Consider the following 7,713-nt stretch of genomic DNA (forward strand, 5'->3'; position numbering starts at 1 on the left):
GCCTCACTAACCATACGTCTAAAAACCACCATGACTGGAAGAGTAGTAAAATGAGGATAAATATCGGAGATGCCTTTGGAAGATGGAGACAGCTTAAAGCCCAGAAATCCTTTAAGACAGATGCCGAGTTGGCTAATTCTTAGCTTGGAGTCCGGGGCGGGCGGGGCAGACATCTCTCCAATAGTTTGAATTTGGACTGCAGTACCCATTTCAAACACTTGTTGTCAATCTTACATTTACATATTTACATTTATGTATTTGGCAGATGCTTTTATCCAAAGCAACTTACAGTGCACTTATTACAGGGACAATCCCCCCGGAGCAACCTGGAGTTAAGTGTCTTGCTCAAGGACACAATGGCGGTGGCGGGTATTGAACCAGCAACCTTCTGATTAACAGTTATGTGCTTTAGCCCACTACACCACCACTCCACAATCTTACATATAGCACCTTTAATTATTCAAACTTAAATTTGTTTTTACTGTGTCTTAATGAATGTTCAATCACGCTCTCGTTTACATTTATTAATTAAAAAAAAATTTGGATGCTTTTACGAGTTGCGATAAAAAGGAGATTTAAAGTATAAAGTTGTCAGAGGGCCCAAAAATCGTAATTGTGCCTATGCTGAAAGGAATATTCCAGGCTCATTACAAGTTAAGTTTAATCGACAGCATTTGTGACATAATGGGATGCCATGACGGCGTAATGTCAACAAACCCTAAAACGACCATTTATGCAATTTTACAGCTCAAAATAAGAATGCATGTAAGTGCTTTTATACAATTATAAGCTTCCCATTTCCATCTTTAAACCCTCCAAAAGTGGCCCCATTCACTTCCATTGTAAGTGCCTCACTGTAACTTCAATTTTTGCTTTTTGTAAACAAAAGGAGGGGCGAGTTGAAATAAAATGTGTTGTAATAAACATTATGCCACAAATGCTGTCAGTTGAGCTTAACTTGTATTGAACCAGCAATATTTCTTTAAAACACATCTCGCTGTCACGTGCACCTCTCCAGAGCTAAAGAAAAACTAACGCAACGTAGAAGACCAACAACTGAAAAAGTTTTTCAGAAACACTTATCAGTTTATTTTCTTCGTGAGTTTTGATCAGGTGTCAGATGACTGTTGCGACCAAATCATTTTCCTCGCACTGTAGAGGTACAGCCCTGCTCCAACCACAGCTGACTTACACCAAGAGTAACCGAGGACCACCTCTGATAATGTTTAACTCAATGCATGTAGATCGAATGCTGTCTAGCTGAGTGACATTGTTTTGTCCCGATAGTGGATATTTGCATTTCTCAGCCTGTCCGAGGGCACAGCAGGCTAACGGTTTCCCTCCCCTTTACCACACACAGACAACCCAACGGGCAGCTATCAAGATATTTACCCAAGCACAACAAACCCGACACATTTCGAAACGGCACACCAAATAAACCCGAGTCGGAAAGGAAGAAGGTCTTGGAAAACCCTGACTGAAATACATTTTGAAGATAATGTGATGAAAACGCGGTTGATTAAATGGGCTCAGGGGCCTAAAGCAAAGTAGCCCATTTGCGCTCATTCAGCTAGCGAACCACACACAAACACAGTCCAGACGGGCTGAAAACTCATTCACAATTCTAATACATGCTACTCCTTTAAAATCATTCATATATCCCTATATTCAATGCTAGATTCACCGCAGAGTTATTCTGTCTGTCGTAGAATGAACAGAAGCTCCGGTAAAACACCCGTCCGGACGCTTAAAAATGTACACAATCCGCCCCTTCTATGGTTTAATTTTACATTACCTGTACAGTTCACACCAGTCGCCCAAAGCCTCGGCTTAAAATGGTGTCGGTCGCATTTTGTCTTTCACCCCGCCGTTATCTTCAAACTCTTTTCGCTAAAAAAAAATTGCGAGGATAATTTATCACCTCCTCACAGCAGCGAGAGTGAAGCTGCCTCCCCACTCCATTCGACACCGTTTTGTGTGGGAGGTATAGAAACTGTCTGTGTTTCAATTTCTAGTGAGCTGACTACTTAGGGGCGGTTTGTGTTCGTCTGCGCTGTTGTTTTTTTATGTCAACGTGCACAAGACTGACATAATATGTCCGCAGCGCCACGTTTATTTGACGTCATGTCCGTTTAAATGAACGCTGGAAATACGCTGCTTCTTGACTACGCTCAAAAAAATGCTGTCTCGTTATGCAGTTTACTAGTGGCAGCGAATTTATGTTGCATTCTTTTGAGATATCTAACCTAGTTTTCTTTTGCTTTCAGCAAATCTAGTGAACTGTCACATGTTCAGTGCTTTGAATATACAGTAGGCTATATAGTGTTATCTGGCAGTTTCGTGGCAATGAAAGCATCTTTTCATGGACGTTTTGTCTGTCTGTTTCTCATGTGACAGTCTCTCCTCGTCAGCTATTGCATTATCTCCTTGCAACGTTGCCCACATGATAGGTCCTGTCTGTCTTTTATATATGCTATTGGACAATATTTTAGCCCTATGCAAATCAGTAGGCTATAGCAGTTTATTTTATGGGCACTTAGACCAGGGAGCTTTTTATTACTTGCTAATATATTCATCTGTCATTTCTTTGCATTATTCATGTAAGATTTAGCATGAGGTGTATCTTTAAAAACGAATACATGTTAAAATCAACAAAAATCATTTAATAAGCCTCTATAGAGACAGGTACATTGAATAATACTGAGAGCTGTTGGAGCAATTTGAAAAGTGTTGGCGTGTGAGTTCAAGGAATGCATTTTTGAAATGTAATGATAATTTTTGGATTGTAGAATTAGTTTTAAGTTCCCCCTCGTCCCTCTTTTTCTTTAAAAACAAAAAAGCACAAACAAATTAGGTTACAATGAGGCACTTACAATGGAAGTGAATGGGGCCAATTTTTGGAGGGTTTAAACAGAAATTTGAAGCTTATAATTTTATAAAAGCACTGACATGAATTCTGTAAAAAGTTGTGTATTATTTGAGCTATAAAGTTGTTTAAATCGTAATTTTACAATCGTTTTAGGGTTTGTTGATATTACATCATCATGGCAATGAAGTTGTAAAACTGGACATAGCTTTACATTGAAAAGTTTAGTAAGCGAGTTCATCACACTAAAATCATGTTAACACGCATACTATATTGTTTACGTCTTGTGGTTACACTTTTGAAACTGTGAGTATTTTAACATTTATGGATTGCCCCCCTTCTTTTCATTGTAAATGCCTCACTGTAACACAGATTTTAGCTTTTTTTTTTTAAGAAAAAGAATAACAAATGTAATTTTTGTGCTAATCAATATACAGGTGAAACTCGAAAAATTAGAATATCGTGCAAAAGTTCATTAATTTCAGTAATTCAACTTAAAAGATGAAACTAATATATTATATAGACTCATTACAAGCAAAGTAAGATATTTCAAGCCTTTATTTGATATAATTTTGATGATTATGGCTTACAGCTTATGAAAACCCCAAATTCAGAATCTCAGAAAATTAGAATATTACATGAAATCAATAAAAAAAAGGATTTTAAATACAGAAATGTCAGCCCTCTGAAAAGTATAATCATGCATATGTACTCAGTACTTGGTTTGGGCCCCTTTTGCATTAATCACTGCCTCAATGCGGCGTGGCATGGATGCTATCAGCCTGTGGCACTGCTGAGGTGTTATGGAAGACCAAGATGCTTCAATAGCGGCCTTCAGCTCTTCTGCATTGTTTGGTCTCATGTCTCTCATCTTTCTCTTGGCAATGCCCCATAGATTCTCTATGGGGTTCAGGTCAGGCGAGTTTGCTGGCCAATCAAGCACAGTAATACCATGGTCATTGAACCAGGTTTTGGTACTTTTGGCAGTGTGGGCAGGTGCCAAGTCCTGCTGGAAAATGAAGTCAGCATCTCCTTAAAGCTTGTCTGCTGAAGGAAGCATGAAGTGCTCTAAAATGTCCCAGTAGACGGCTGCGTTGACTCTGGACTTAATAAAGCACAGTGGACCAACACCAGCCGATGACATGGCTCCCCAAACCAACACAGACTGTGGAAACTTCACACTGGACTTCAAGCATCTTGGATTGTGTGCCTCTCCATTCTTCCTCCAGACTCTGGGACCTTGGTTTCCAAATGAGATGCAAAATTTGCTCTCATCAGAAAAGAGGACTTTGGACCACTGAGCAACAGACCAGTTCTTTTTTCTTTAGCCCAGGTAAGACGTTTGACATTTGAAGCTCATGTCCAGGACCCGTCTGTGTGTGGTGGCTCTTGATGCAGTAACTCCAGCCTCAGTCCACTCCTTGTGAAGCTCCCCACACATTTGAATGGCCTTTTCCTGACAATCCTCTCCAGGCTACGGTCATCCCTGCTGCTTGTGCACCTTTTTCTTCCACACTTTTCCCTTCCACTTAACTTTCTATTAATGTGCTTTGATACAGCACTTTGAGAACATCCAACTTCTTTTGCAATTACCTTTTGAGGCTTTCCCTCCTTGTGGAGGGTGTCAATGATGGTTTTCTGCACAACTGTCAGGTCAGCAGTCTTCCCCATGATTGTGAATTCAACTGAACCAGACTGAGAGACCATTTAAAGGCTCAGGAACCCTTTGCAGGTGTTTAGCTGATTAGAGTGTGACACTTTGAGCCTACAATACTGAACCTTTTCACAATATTCTAATTTTCTGAGATTCTGAATTTGGGGTTTTCATAAGCTGTAAGCCATAATCATCAAAATTATATCAAATAAAGGCTTGAAATATCTTACTTTGCTTGTAATGAGTCTATATAATATATTAGTTTCACCTTTTAAGTTGAATTACTGAAATTAATGAACTTTTGCACGATATTCTAATTTTTCGAGTTTCACCTGTAATGCCTCAACTGCTGTCGATTGAGCTAGTATTGAATAATAATTGTATTAATAATATTCCTTTAAGGGCTTAATGTTTGACAGAAAGACAACGACAACATGGCTCACTAATTTATCAGACACATTCTGCACCACAGATAAACAACAATTGATCACAAAAAATTATTTATCCATTATCTCATTAAGTATATTTGTTCATTTGGCAGACACTTAAAGTGCCTTTGAGGTGTGTTCCCTATAATCTAACCTATGATCTTGTGTTGGTAGCTCCACGCTTTCCAGAAAAATAAAGGACAGATTTCACAGTCATATATCACACAGATTTCCAAATATGCACACAAAAATAGAACAATTACAGTAACACGATTTTAATTGTTTTGTCTTATTTCTAAAAAAAATGCTGGGGTTTGAAACTTGTAATTTTGGTAGTAAATCTGGACTAATAATTATACAGCAGGGCTGCATCTAAATTTTAAGGTAGCTGCATGGTTGCCTCTTTGAACTATCAGTCAATGACTTAACAGACAGCATTTGAGTACAAAGGTACCTCCAGAAACTGGTTTCGGACAGGCATCCTAGGCAGTACTACATCTCATAGTTACTAGGATATCAGCATTCCTTCAGTCCAATCGAACCATAAAGGACTATTAATCTAGACCAAAATCAAGAGAGTTTTGGTGATAACCAAGTGTATATTTAATAACTACTACTTTTATGCAATCAAAAGTTGGAAAAGGTGGGGAAAAACATACATTTATACACAAATGTGCTATTAACTGGCTCTTTGGCCAACATTTTCTTTCTTCTGCTCAACCGCTGCTGATCTGCATGCACAGGATTGTGTGATTTCATAGGCAGTGAAGGATACATTCAGACATTTTGATCTTTAGGGTGGGCACTGGGCATATTTTTCCATTAAGTTTTACAGAGAATTAAAAGAATATGATTATCAGAATCAGAATCAGAATCAGCTTTATTGCCAAGTATGCTTACACATACAAGGAATTTGTCTAGGTGACAGGAGCTTCCAGTCAACAACAATACAAACAATACCAAAAACAGCAGCAAGACATAGGTAATTAAAAACAAAAAAGAACACAAAATAAATAATTATACATATACGTACATACACTCACCTTCATACATACCCACATACACACGTAGTGCAAATCTAATACAATCTGTATATAAAGAACAGAAAACAGTATATTATGTACAGAGCAATGTAAGTAATGGCAGAAGAATAATAGGGCATAATGAAAAGAAGCATGTACACACAATAGGGGTAATCACCAATGTGCCTTTGAGAAAATCACAATACTTAACACCAGGTTGCTCCAGGGGGGTTGTCTCTATACTTCAAATTGCTTTGGGGAAAAAACTGACTGCTAAATAAGTTCTTACTAGAATAAACAAACAAATGCGCAGCTCTGTACCTTGTTTCTATTAAGTAATGCAAGATGATGTTGTCTAGTAGACTACATATTATGCAATAAAGTTTTTTCTTTTTTTCCTTCCTTTTCTTTCTTTCATCTATGTTTTAATATAATAATATTTAGAACCAAGAAATATGATCACATCAGCCCAATTTTATCTTCACTACATTGGTTACCAGAAATACTTTTCATATTCTATAACTCTGCTTTAAAATGAATGGCATCTACCCTAATATTATTCAATTTGTTTCCCTGTCATAATCTCAGAATACATATCCTGAGGTTACCAGAGCCTGCTAGATCCAGCTCTGGTCCTGCCTGATTTCCGACTCCCATTACTACGTGTTGCTGAGTGAGGACGACTAACTGTAGCCTGTGCCAGCAAGATATCTCTTCAGTCTACAACGGCGGATTTCACCGAGGATAAACTGTTGCCAGCTCCAACCGTAAGACATGGGATTCTTCACTGCCCACTGCCTGAAACTTGAACATAAGATGGACTTCACCGAAATGAACTGCCACAAGCTACCAGTCGAACTCCAATGCACCTCACTGTCCTCTGCCTGCCTGCTATCACCTTGGTCAAAGGATTGACTACACTCTTAAAATGGAATACATAGACAATAAATTAATTACCAACTAAAGCCTTCATCAGCCATATAACAAAGGAGAATGCATCTGTATGCATTTCTGCAGTTATTTCAAAGAATTTTGTCATTATTCTTACAGTTCATACAAAATGTTTTGTTAAAACATTGCCCCTAACACTTACTTAGTTTACTAATTTTAAAACATGACTTGTACGACACATACTGTAAATACTGTAACTAATATTGCCATTATATTCATGCTTTTTTAGAGGTCTGCTAGGGCCTTAAAATGACCCGATCCGTACTTGAAACTGTGTGGCCCCACCCTACCTGGCCTGAATTATACTGCCAGATTTTAAGCTCATAACCGACCCGAAACCAAAATTGCTTACTATCTAATTTCTTCTCCTAGCAAGTACTGTTGTAATAGGCTGTATTTTATGTAAGCATATAGGCATCATTAACACTACTGAAACAGTAAACATTCACAGTTTTAACAAGACACGGAAGCCCCTAAGAACACTAGAACAGAAGTGAAAAAACATTGCCTTTCTGTTTATTTGCTGAAAATTCACTTGAATAAAATGGAACAATGTAACAGTCCCCTCTATGCAGCATGAACTTGTTCAGAATGTTGAATCTTTGTGGCAACTGTGCTAAAAGCAATCTAGAGCCAGCACAAAGAATGAAACAGAGCGCAGGTGTCTCAACATCTGTTTTTGATAATTTGAAGTTCTTTTTAACTTGACATGGTGTTTCAAATGTGCCGGTCCTGCACGAGATGCTGAAGAAAAAGAGAGATGCGGTGCAAATGTCAAAGACATTCGTCCAA

General features: G+C 38.2%; 1 protein-coding gene across 4 annotated transcripts in view; it reads right to left on the reverse strand.

Annotated features, from left to right (window-relative positions):
- Positions 1-1,996, reverse strand: part of LOC127649260 (CMP-N-acetylneuraminate-beta-1,4-galactoside alpha-2,3-sialyltransferase-like) — a 110,563-nt gene extending 108,567 nt beyond the window's left edge. For 3 of the 4 annotated variants that reach the window (XM_052134288.1, XM_052134287.1, XM_052134286.1), the window contains exon 1: positions 1,796-1,995. The gene's annotated coding sequence lies outside the window, so the exon portion shown is untranslated. Of the gene's footprint in view, positions 1-1,795 lie in introns of all 4 variants that reach the window. The other variant, XM_052134285.1, reaches the window with a different exon arrangement.
- Between the last annotated feature and the right edge of the window lie 5,717 nt (positions 1,997-7,713).

Source organism: Xyrauchen texanus, chromosome 9 (assembly GCF_025860055.1).
Source record: "Xyrauchen texanus isolate HMW12.3.18 chromosome 9, RBS_HiC_50CHRs, whole genome shotgun sequence".
NCBI lineage: Eukaryota > Metazoa > Chordata > Actinopteri > Cypriniformes > Catostomidae > Xyrauchen > Xyrauchen texanus.